Genomic DNA, 9,428 nt, shown 5'->3' on the forward strand with positions numbered 1-9,428 from the left:
TTCCTGCTACTTTTATATAAATGATAGGCAGACCATCTGACTTCATTGAGGTCCCAGTTGTGGTTTTGATCTTGATGGATTATTTTGCTTTACATTAGTGTTCAATAGCTTGGCCTAATCTCCACCTGCTTGAGAAATAAATGCCAGTAGCCACTTGGGTGACGTGGGCAACCCATCCCCCTCCTAGAAATACCTCTGAGCACCTGCTGGCCCTGGTGGGTCGTGGGTCAGGAACGTTGTCTTCCTGCCAAGGGTTCTTCTAGGCCAGATAGGCCACATACAAGGCTGGCAGCTCGCCTTCAGACCCCAGCCCTCCACACTTGCAGCCTTGCAGCCTTGCGTCTTAGTTGTTCCTTCTTCCACTCCTCCCCCTTCAGGACCCTGTACTCTCATTGTTCCCATTTTGCCCTTTTTTAAAAAATTTTTCTTTTCAGGAAAGCATCTGACTTGAAGTTCAGTTGATACATATCAGTGTGAACTTAAGAGATGCTTTAATTTTTGGCGTTCTTTCTCATTGTGAAAGGAGAAAAATTTGGTCCCTTTATGAAAATGTCAGGTTATTAGCTTTAAAAAGGGTGGGGCAAATTTAGTGGAATAGAAAATCCTCTCCATCTTCTGAAACCACACCCAGTTGACAGCCATACACACACACTTCCTTATGTGCAAAGAGCATGTTTGGAAGAGGTGAAAGAAGAAACATGGGAAACGGCAACATGGCCCCAGTATATTAGCAAATAGGCAGACATTAATTACCTTTTTTTAAACAATAAACCGTGTGACTGTAGTTACAATAATTTTATTTCTTTTGAATGATGTTGAAGCCAGCCCATAAAGAGTAAACAGTTGAGCAGAAATATCAGATTAAATGCCTTGCTCTAAATGTCTCCAGAACTTCCTGTTGTCTGTTCTGTGAGACCTGTTTTGATGTGTCCAATATTCATCAGTAGCTGTTAAATATTTTATCAATGTTGTTTTCGCAGCCACTACACTTTGACACTCTTCTTGCAGAAGGGAAGGGTTTCTGCTTATTTTCTTAATCCCTAAAGGCCCCTAGCTTGTTTGTGAATTGCATTCTCTGAACAAAGATCTCCTCTTGGAATTATTTTCCTCGGCTGCTTTGTTGCTTTTTTTTTTTTTTCCCCCACCAGTGGAACTGAAAAAAAAGGTAGTAAGTAGTTGGTACTATGCAAGGGAAAATTTTTAAAAATCAGTGTTATACAAAATAAGATCAGTATAATCTTATATTAAGTTTGTGGTTTGTTGGTACTACCATTGCTAGAAGTCCACTGTTTAACATTTTGATATGTAATTGAACTATACAATAATTGGCATTGTTTTACTTGTGTGGTACTACCTTTGTCAAAAGGAAGAAACCAAAAAAGAGCAACAAGTAACATATATGTTACAGGAGCCCTATTTATAACTGGATAATTGGAAATAATTCCAACATAAAATACTTAAAGAACAATTTGGCAGACTACTACATATAAATATAATGGCATATGATAAACGTGAATTATAAACTAAGTTGAAAAAGCAGATGTTAAGATGATACAGGGGCTTCCCTGGTGGCGTAGTGGTTGGGAGTCCGCCTGCCGACGCAGGGGACGTGGGTTCATGACCCGGTCCGGGAAGATCCCACATGCCACGGAGTGGCTGGGCCCGTGAGCCATGGCCACTGAGCCTGCACGTCCGGAGCCTGTGCTCCGCAACAGGAGAGGCCACAACAGTGAGAGGCCCGCGTACTGCCAAAAAAAAAAAAAAATGATAGGGAAGAATACATTTTGTTGAGCCCTAGGAGGCATGATCAACTGTGATATAGTAACCATAACTCTTGTGTGTTGGGTCAGGTCCTTCTGTTGTGTTAGCCCATGTGATTTAGGACTTAATCCCTTTATGCCAGTTTCTTCATCTGTAAAATGGGAATGATAATGTCTGTCCTGTCTGTACCACAGCGTTGTTGGGAGAGGCAGATATAAGAAGTTGGGACAGCATTCTGGAGTGGGTGATCACTCTCCAGAGTACCCTCTGGGTAGATACTAGGTCTGCCCTTCAGAAAATCAGCATTATATAAGAGTCACAGACGGGTTCAAGAAGGAACTGGGTTCTCAGCTCTGCTGTTACCTGGCTGTATGGTTTTCTTAACCTCTTTGGTATCCGTTTTCTCATATTAGAAATAAAGGCATGGACAAAATCACTGCCAGGGTCATTTCTAGTTTTAAGATTCTGCAGGAGTTAAAATGGTTCAGAAGCAGTCTCTGCCGCAGGGTCTAAGGTAGCAGCTCTTTTTCTTCGCCGTTTTAGATGGTGTCACTGTGGTGCTTATTTATCTGTTTAAATTGCTCCAGTCTTGTTTTAGGAATCTGGAACTTATTCTTTAAGGATGCCTGTGTTATATGGGATTTTTAAAAATGTAGTTCTGTCTTCCCTGGAAAGCTCTAGGTTTTGTCTATATCATGTTGTGTTAACAGTGTTGTAGAGCATACTTGGTTATGCCCTAAGGCTAGAGGTGGTCAGTCTTTTTTTTTTTTTTTTTTTTAAAGGTTTTGTTTATTTAATTTTAAACCAGTGGAGGTTTGCAAACATGAAATGGACAGCTTGACCAAAAGTTTGAAAACACTATTCCCTAGGCCTTCTGTGCCTTGGGGCCACACACAGAGGTGCTCACTCTCTGGCCTATGCTATTGCTTGCCTCGGGCAAGTCCCCTAATCTCCTTGTGCTTCACTTTTTCCATCTGTAACTTGCCTGTCCTTGGGGCTTGGCCAGGGCTGCACTGGGACCAAGTCACTCCCTTTACTGGGGATGGAAGGAGATGAGTAGAAAGCAGCGTACTTTGTTTTCACAATCTCATTATTGTCTTTTTCTTCTGTACTCCCTACTTGTCTGCTGAAGTTTAATTCTGAAACTACAGCACATCTATGATAATGACATGTTTGAGGTTATGTTTATTCCATGCTGGCCAAAGGTCTCAATTGAGTAAGTTAACTAATTGTGAAATTACAGATGCAGTCTCAAACACTCAACATTTCCACTTTCCTTTAATTAGTCCTAGAATAGTCTCTTTATTATTGTTGTTTTATTATTTTACTTTAACTGTGGAGAAAGTATTGATAATAAATTGCTCATATTTGGTTGGAGAAATTGTCCTTTAAAGGTTTTTATCAGATGAAAGACTGGGAAAGACCCATTTTATTGACCCAGGAAGGCAGGATGATGATCCATACCTTTTATTTTTGAGTTGTTATTCTATATCTGTCCTATGAACATTTAAGAAATGTGAAAATTTGGGAGGAAATGATTCAAGTGCCAGACAAATGTAGGATATGATGGCATTATTTTGGAATAGCAATTTTCAAAAAAAAGCCAATAGACAGGGCACTTGTTAACCTAGAGTTAAAAATCCTTTGGTTTTACACAAATTAAAATTGAGACGGATTTAAAATTGCAACTAGATGTATCACGTTTAAGTTCTCCTTTTTTTTTAAATATAAATTTTCAGGGCTTATATTCCTTCTTTTTAATAAATTTATTTATTTTTATTTTTGGCCGTGTTGGGTCTTTGTTGCTGCGCGGGCTTTCTCTAGTGGCGGCGAGCGGGGGCTACTCTTCATTGTGGTGCGCAGGCTTCTCATTGCGGTGGCTTCTCTTGTTGCAGAGCACCGGCTCTAGGAGTGCAGGCTCAGTAGTTGTGGCGTGCGGGCTTAGTTGCTCCGCGGCATATGGGATCTTCCCGGACCAGGGCTCAAACCCATGTCCCCTGCATTGGCAGGCGGATTCTTAGTCACTGCGCCACCAGGGAAGCCCCTCTCCTAACATTCTTGACCCTCTTCAGGTTATGAAATATGAGTATGTGTGCACGAGAGACAGATAATTAAGATCAGACTTTAAACTAGATCCTAAGGGCTTCCTCCTGTGAGCGCAGGCTCCCTCTCTGCGTCCGTGCTGTGGGTGTAGGTGGGCCCAGTGCTCCTCTGCCGTCCAATTGCCTCCTCGTTAAGGGTTAACAAAGTCTGCAGGTGTGTTGGGATTAGCACTGTAAAGTTGTGTAAGGGGTTTTTCTTTCTTTTGATCTTCAGAAAGGGATGAAAGATAGCCATTAAACTCAAGGGATTAGGTCCCCTCTCTTTAAAGACTTTAGGTACCATAAATATTTCACTTCAGATATAAGGTGAAGACTTGTATATATCTGGGGGAAAAATGGGTGTTTTATATTACCAGTTGGAAATTATTCAGTCTCCATTTACAAATTAAATGGTCTTTGCAGAGAACTCTTCCAACCCGGAGTGTACTAAGATCTGAAAAAAATGTGTGTGTTTATATCGTGGTAGTTATGCCAATTTTTTCCTCCTCATATTCCTAAACCTTTCCTTTTTATAAGTTCATGTCTTATCTACATTGTGCCTTTTCCGCCCTGGGTGCTCCCTCATTCCACTGAGGCACTCCAAAACTCCTGGTTCTAAAACTTAGAGAACAACCACCCTTAAGAATGATACCCCGCTCACATGTTATAAGTGTGTGGTCGGGTTTTGGGGGGTTTTTTTGAAGCCCTATATTTTGTTTTGTTTTTTCCTTTAAATTAACATTATTTAGAAAAGGAAAGTGAGGTTGATGTGCTGGTGGCATAGTTAGTTATGGTTACTACCTTTTCAGAAAGTGGTAGGAGACCAGAAGAAAGTCCTGCGTGGGAAATTATAATTGCAGCCCCATTTTACTCTTGGCCAGTCACCTACTCTGTCAGTTTCACTCCAGAATGGAACACTGGGTTTTATTTTATTTTTTTCCCTTTGTGTGATTTCCTAGGATGGGTTACTGGACGGTGGAATGGATAATTTTATATGTATCTAATTGTATTAGAATTAGGGCCTCGGGGGAGGAAAGGATAGGGTTTGGGTAGATGCCAGCCCTAGAGTCAGCCTATTAAGTGATTATTCCTTCCTCCCACCCCATAATACATCATCAGTTATTTAGAACAGATTTAAAACACATTCTGTTGGCCCAGTGGCTTACTATATTTATATAATTCTGCATGTTGTGTTTCGTCCCTGAATTTGGGGACTTACGTGTGGTTATTTTTATTAAAGCTCATGATGATAGCTTCTATTATTGGCTGTGATGTATGGGATACACTGACATTCCTTTTCCAGTGTTCCCCACCCGCCTTTTAATTTTGTTCTTTTTATTACGGAAAATTTGATAAAGTACCAGATTGAAGGCAGTTACAGTATGTGGATTTGAACCCCAAAGTATGTATTAGTAATGTGAAGAAAGGGAAAAGTAAAATTGTATGAGTGGATGACTTTTAGAGGTGGATTAAATAAAATACCAAATGAATTAGTTGAAAACAGCCAATGGCAGGGGTTTTAAAGATTAAGGAATTAAGCCTCATGCTTGCTAACACCATGGAGCTTTCAGATTAAGGGTCTGCTCAGTTACCGCCTTAAGCTTCTACTTCCGATGCTTCACAGAATTATAGGAATAACTCTATGTGTAAAGCTTATCCAAACTGTGGGCCTATAATATTACTCCAAAAGAAAGACGGGGGCAAAAAGAAACTGTGAAAGGTGTTTGGCAACGAGCAAGAGAGGGAGCTCACAAACTCTTTGAAGGTCAATTAGCCAGAAAATGTGCTGAAGACTGGGTGCTGTGCTGATTACTGGCCCAAGAATTGCCCCCAAGGTCCTCAAAGTGGTCCTGCCGTTTGAGCACAGAGAGACAATTATAGACCTTGAGGAGATGCTACAAAAGCTTTAATTAAGGGACTTACTTACACCCCACTAAGTTCTGGAAATTAAATTCTTGTTGTGCTTTAACTGATGTTTCTTTTGTCTGGGTTTCCACATGTACTTCAACAGAGGACACTGTTTTTCCCAAGTCTGTTTTCCGTTCGAAGCCATTTTGCTGTGATGGATACCAGCAAAGCTGAGCGTTTAAACGGTATAAGGAACTAGGTAGAGAAGTGGGCTGAGAGGCTTTTTGCTGGAGAGTGTTTTGGGCACAGGTTGAAAATTGTAGTATTTGTGTACCTTGGTACAACAGTAAACCAGAACTCTGTTAGGACCTAAATGGGTGATTAAAAGAAAAAAGTTACTTTGTAGAATTTGAATTTCAGAATTCCCATTCACAAGGCAACGTGATTTCCCTTGAATTGGCAGCTTTATGACCCTGGACACAGCAGGCTGCTCTTCTCCAGAAGTTTTTTGTTTGCTAATGAGATAAAAGTAGCCTCTGGCTACCATCCAGGTCTGATTTTTCCTAAGCCTAGACCCATATTTAGGTTCCATTCAGATGTGACTTCTTTTACTTCTGGAAAGACTGATTTAAGTTGCCTTGGTCCTCACTAGAGCATTGTGATCACATTGATCTGCTGAGCTCCCCTCCTGCTGATGGAGGACATGCTCTCATCTTTGAACTCAGGCCTAATTGCTGCCTTAGTGGGGTGTGTTCCCTTTTTTTGTTAGTGAAGCAATTCTCTTTTTCATCTGCCCTTCTTTGAAGCCATTCACTTCTGTCTGCAAAGTTTGGTTTGAACCATAAAGGTTTTCTAAAAGCACTGAGAAATGCTTATGTTCTAGTAACTTAAAATTGTCTTTCAGTATTTCTAGTTCACATACATCAGTCAAGTGGTACAGTTTCTCTCTGTACCCCTTACAAACTTGAAGGCACTTCTGTGTGCCTCTCAGTTTATGTCTGAAGAAGAGACCTTTACCCTTGCTGTAACTCAACAGAGGCATCAATCAGAAAATCTTAAGACCTTGTAGAAATGAAAAATGGCAAGAAAGTTAAAGTTGTCATCACAGGTTAAAATGTGCAGTTTTCGGCAAAGTGGAGTTTATACAGAAATCACATTATTGGGCTTAATTTTCACATGTGGATAGGAAGGGGGGCATTAGCAATGGATGAGAGGGCAGAGGACCCCTTTGGTGCCTGCTTCACTGCCAAGCAGCTCCTCTGTGGTGAGGGCCTCTGACCCGGGGCAGTTTAGGATGCTGTAGTGACTGGGACGGGTCCGTGCTGGGCTGAGAGCTTTTGATATGTGTGTCATTTAGAATGTTCCCACACCTGGATATGTTTTAAATAATGCATAATATGAATTTCAGTTCTTTTTGCTTTTCTTTGGAAAGGGGGAAAATTCTATTTAATGATATGAATATTCTTTTGTTTGACCAAGTATTTAGCTGGTTAGTGAGCTTCAGCAAAGTTTGGCGCAAACTTCTGGAGAGAGGGAGGTCCAGCTGGCTTATCATGCTCGCCAGCTGGAGAAGAACGTGACTGAATTTTACTTAAAAAGCTCTGATTCAAAAAGTTGTTTTATGATGTAAAAATTCTAAGTTCTTATCTCTTAGGCTTTATTTTGCTAACACTGTCAGAGCTAGCACATCTGGCTTAGATTCTAAAATAGTTTGGTTTTGTGCTTCAGTTAAAATGAATCCAATCACATTGGAATTTGAAGATAGATAAAAAGGAAGGATTTGGGTACAGTGAGGATTCTTAAACATAGCAAGGTTATCAGGGAAGTTCTTGAAAACTTCCTCTCTGAATGGCCTTTAAAAATAATCTGGAAAAAGAAAAAATAATAATAATCTGGTGTCTTTTTCAGAGAGTGTAGTTTATTCAGATGTAATTTTGTATAAGGGGTGCCAGGGGTGATGGAATAAATGACTTTGGGGCAGCCCTTTCAGCTCTGATCCTTGGTTATACCACTTACCAGCAACACTTTTACAGACTTATCATGTGAATATTTATTTGGTGGGAGAGGGGGGTGGTCTTTTTTGGGGGGGGGGCCACACTATGGCATGCAGGATCTTAGTTCCCCGACCAGGCATTGAACCCATGCCCCCTGCATTGAGAGCACGGAGTCTTAACCACTGGACCACCACAACTTATGTGTTTTATTTTTGGCCTGGTTTTATCTTTTAAGTTAGGTTTTTTATTTTGACAGAATTAAAACATGCCATCTTTGTCAGATTCAGCAATATTTGTCTCTCTCTTAGGCTATACATTATCGATGCAGTATGGTTTCTGTAGTATTTGATCCCTCTCTCCAAGTGTGGATTAATGCACATAGCCAAACAATTATGAACTTCAAATGCAGTTCATTGAAATTTTTGCTTTAATAGTGAAGCAGAATTATTTAGTTTGGGGGCATGTGAGAAACAGGCCACCTTATAATTCAACCAGATTGCTTTGGGGTTATTTAAGAATGACAGTTAAAAATATTTTTCAGGAAAACATCCTTCTGTATAGTCGTCCTATGTCTCTGTGGTGTGACTGGTGCTGACTTAATGGTAGCACCCCACACACACCCCACCAGTTCTGTGTTTCTTCCTTATGCTGACCTTGGGACCATGAGTAGAGACTCAGTTTACTCTTTCATAAATAATGCACTCACTCTGAAATGGCGGGCTGGAGGCTTGTGGCTCAGCATTTTATAGTTCATGCCAGTAGATGTTTTGGTTGAATCAGTCAGGAGCTGTGGACCTAATCCCTTTACAAGTTGGTGATGAGAGAAATGAGTCAGCATTGGCTTTAACCTCAGTAGAGTATGGAGCGTTGATGCATCCCTGTGGCACTGGTAACTCAGTGACTATGCAGTGGGCCTGTATGTTTGTCTGCTCGCTTGTTTTTAGCTGTTTAAACCTCTAGAACTGTTACTGGGTTAGTGAAGCCATATCCATGCCTTGGCACCCAGTGGCGAGGGAACCTTCTGCCTGCCCTGAGTAAATCAGAGGTCAACCCAGCCTTGTTCTGGGGCTAGCCTTTGCTGTGGGTTTACAGTAGATGTGCCAAAACTGCTTAGGAAGACAGGAATGTGGGTCACATTCTGGTACAAGGCCTACGCCTGCCGATGACAGTGCAGCTCGTGTTTCTCTATGGAATGAGGTAGAAAAGAGTGATGTTTTGAATAGTACATGAATTCAGTGTAGGCTTTTAATCCAGCAAGTATTACTATGGAAAAACCTGTTTCAAAACAGGTTCTTCCCAGGCAAAGTCGTTGGTTTTACATTTCATTTTTCCCTTTGTCCTCTTTAGGGCAGTTCCACGTCTGCACACTTCCCAAGTCTTCTCCCACCTGTGCTCCTTCAGCCTCCTGTTCTTCATCCTTCCTGGACTGCTGTGATAAAAAACACAGGGCCCTGATTTTCATATTTGCCCCTAACCTTTTCTTTCCTTATAATAGTGTAATAGCAAATGCTTCTCTTTTTTTTTTTTAACATCTTTATTGGAGTATAATTGCTTTACAATGGTGTGTTAGTTTCTTGCTTTGTAACAAAGTGAATCAGCTATACATATACATATAGCCCCATATCTCTTCCCTCTTGCATCTCCCTCCCTCCCACCCTCCTTAGCTCACCCCTCTAGGTGGTCACAAGCACCGAGCTGATCTCCCTGTGCTATGCGGCTGCTTCCCACTAGCTGTCTCAAATGC

At 41.0% G+C, this 9,428-nt stretch overlaps 1 protein-coding gene across 1 annotated transcript in view; it reads left to right on the plus strand.

Moving 5' to 3' along the window:
* The window catches only part of FARSB (phenylalanyl-tRNA synthetase subunit beta), a 67,118-nt gene that overhangs the window by 57,062 nt on the left and 628 nt on the right, over positions 1 to 9,428 (plus strand). The gene's annotated exons all lie outside the window — the stretch shown is intronic.

Source organism: Lipotes vexillifer, unplaced genomic scaffold (genome assembly GCF_000442215.2).
Source record: "Lipotes vexillifer unplaced genomic scaffold, Lipotes_vexillifer_v1.1 scaffold782, whole genome shotgun sequence".
Classification (NCBI taxonomy): domain Eukaryota; kingdom Metazoa; phylum Chordata; class Mammalia; order Artiodactyla; family Lipotidae; genus Lipotes; species Lipotes vexillifer.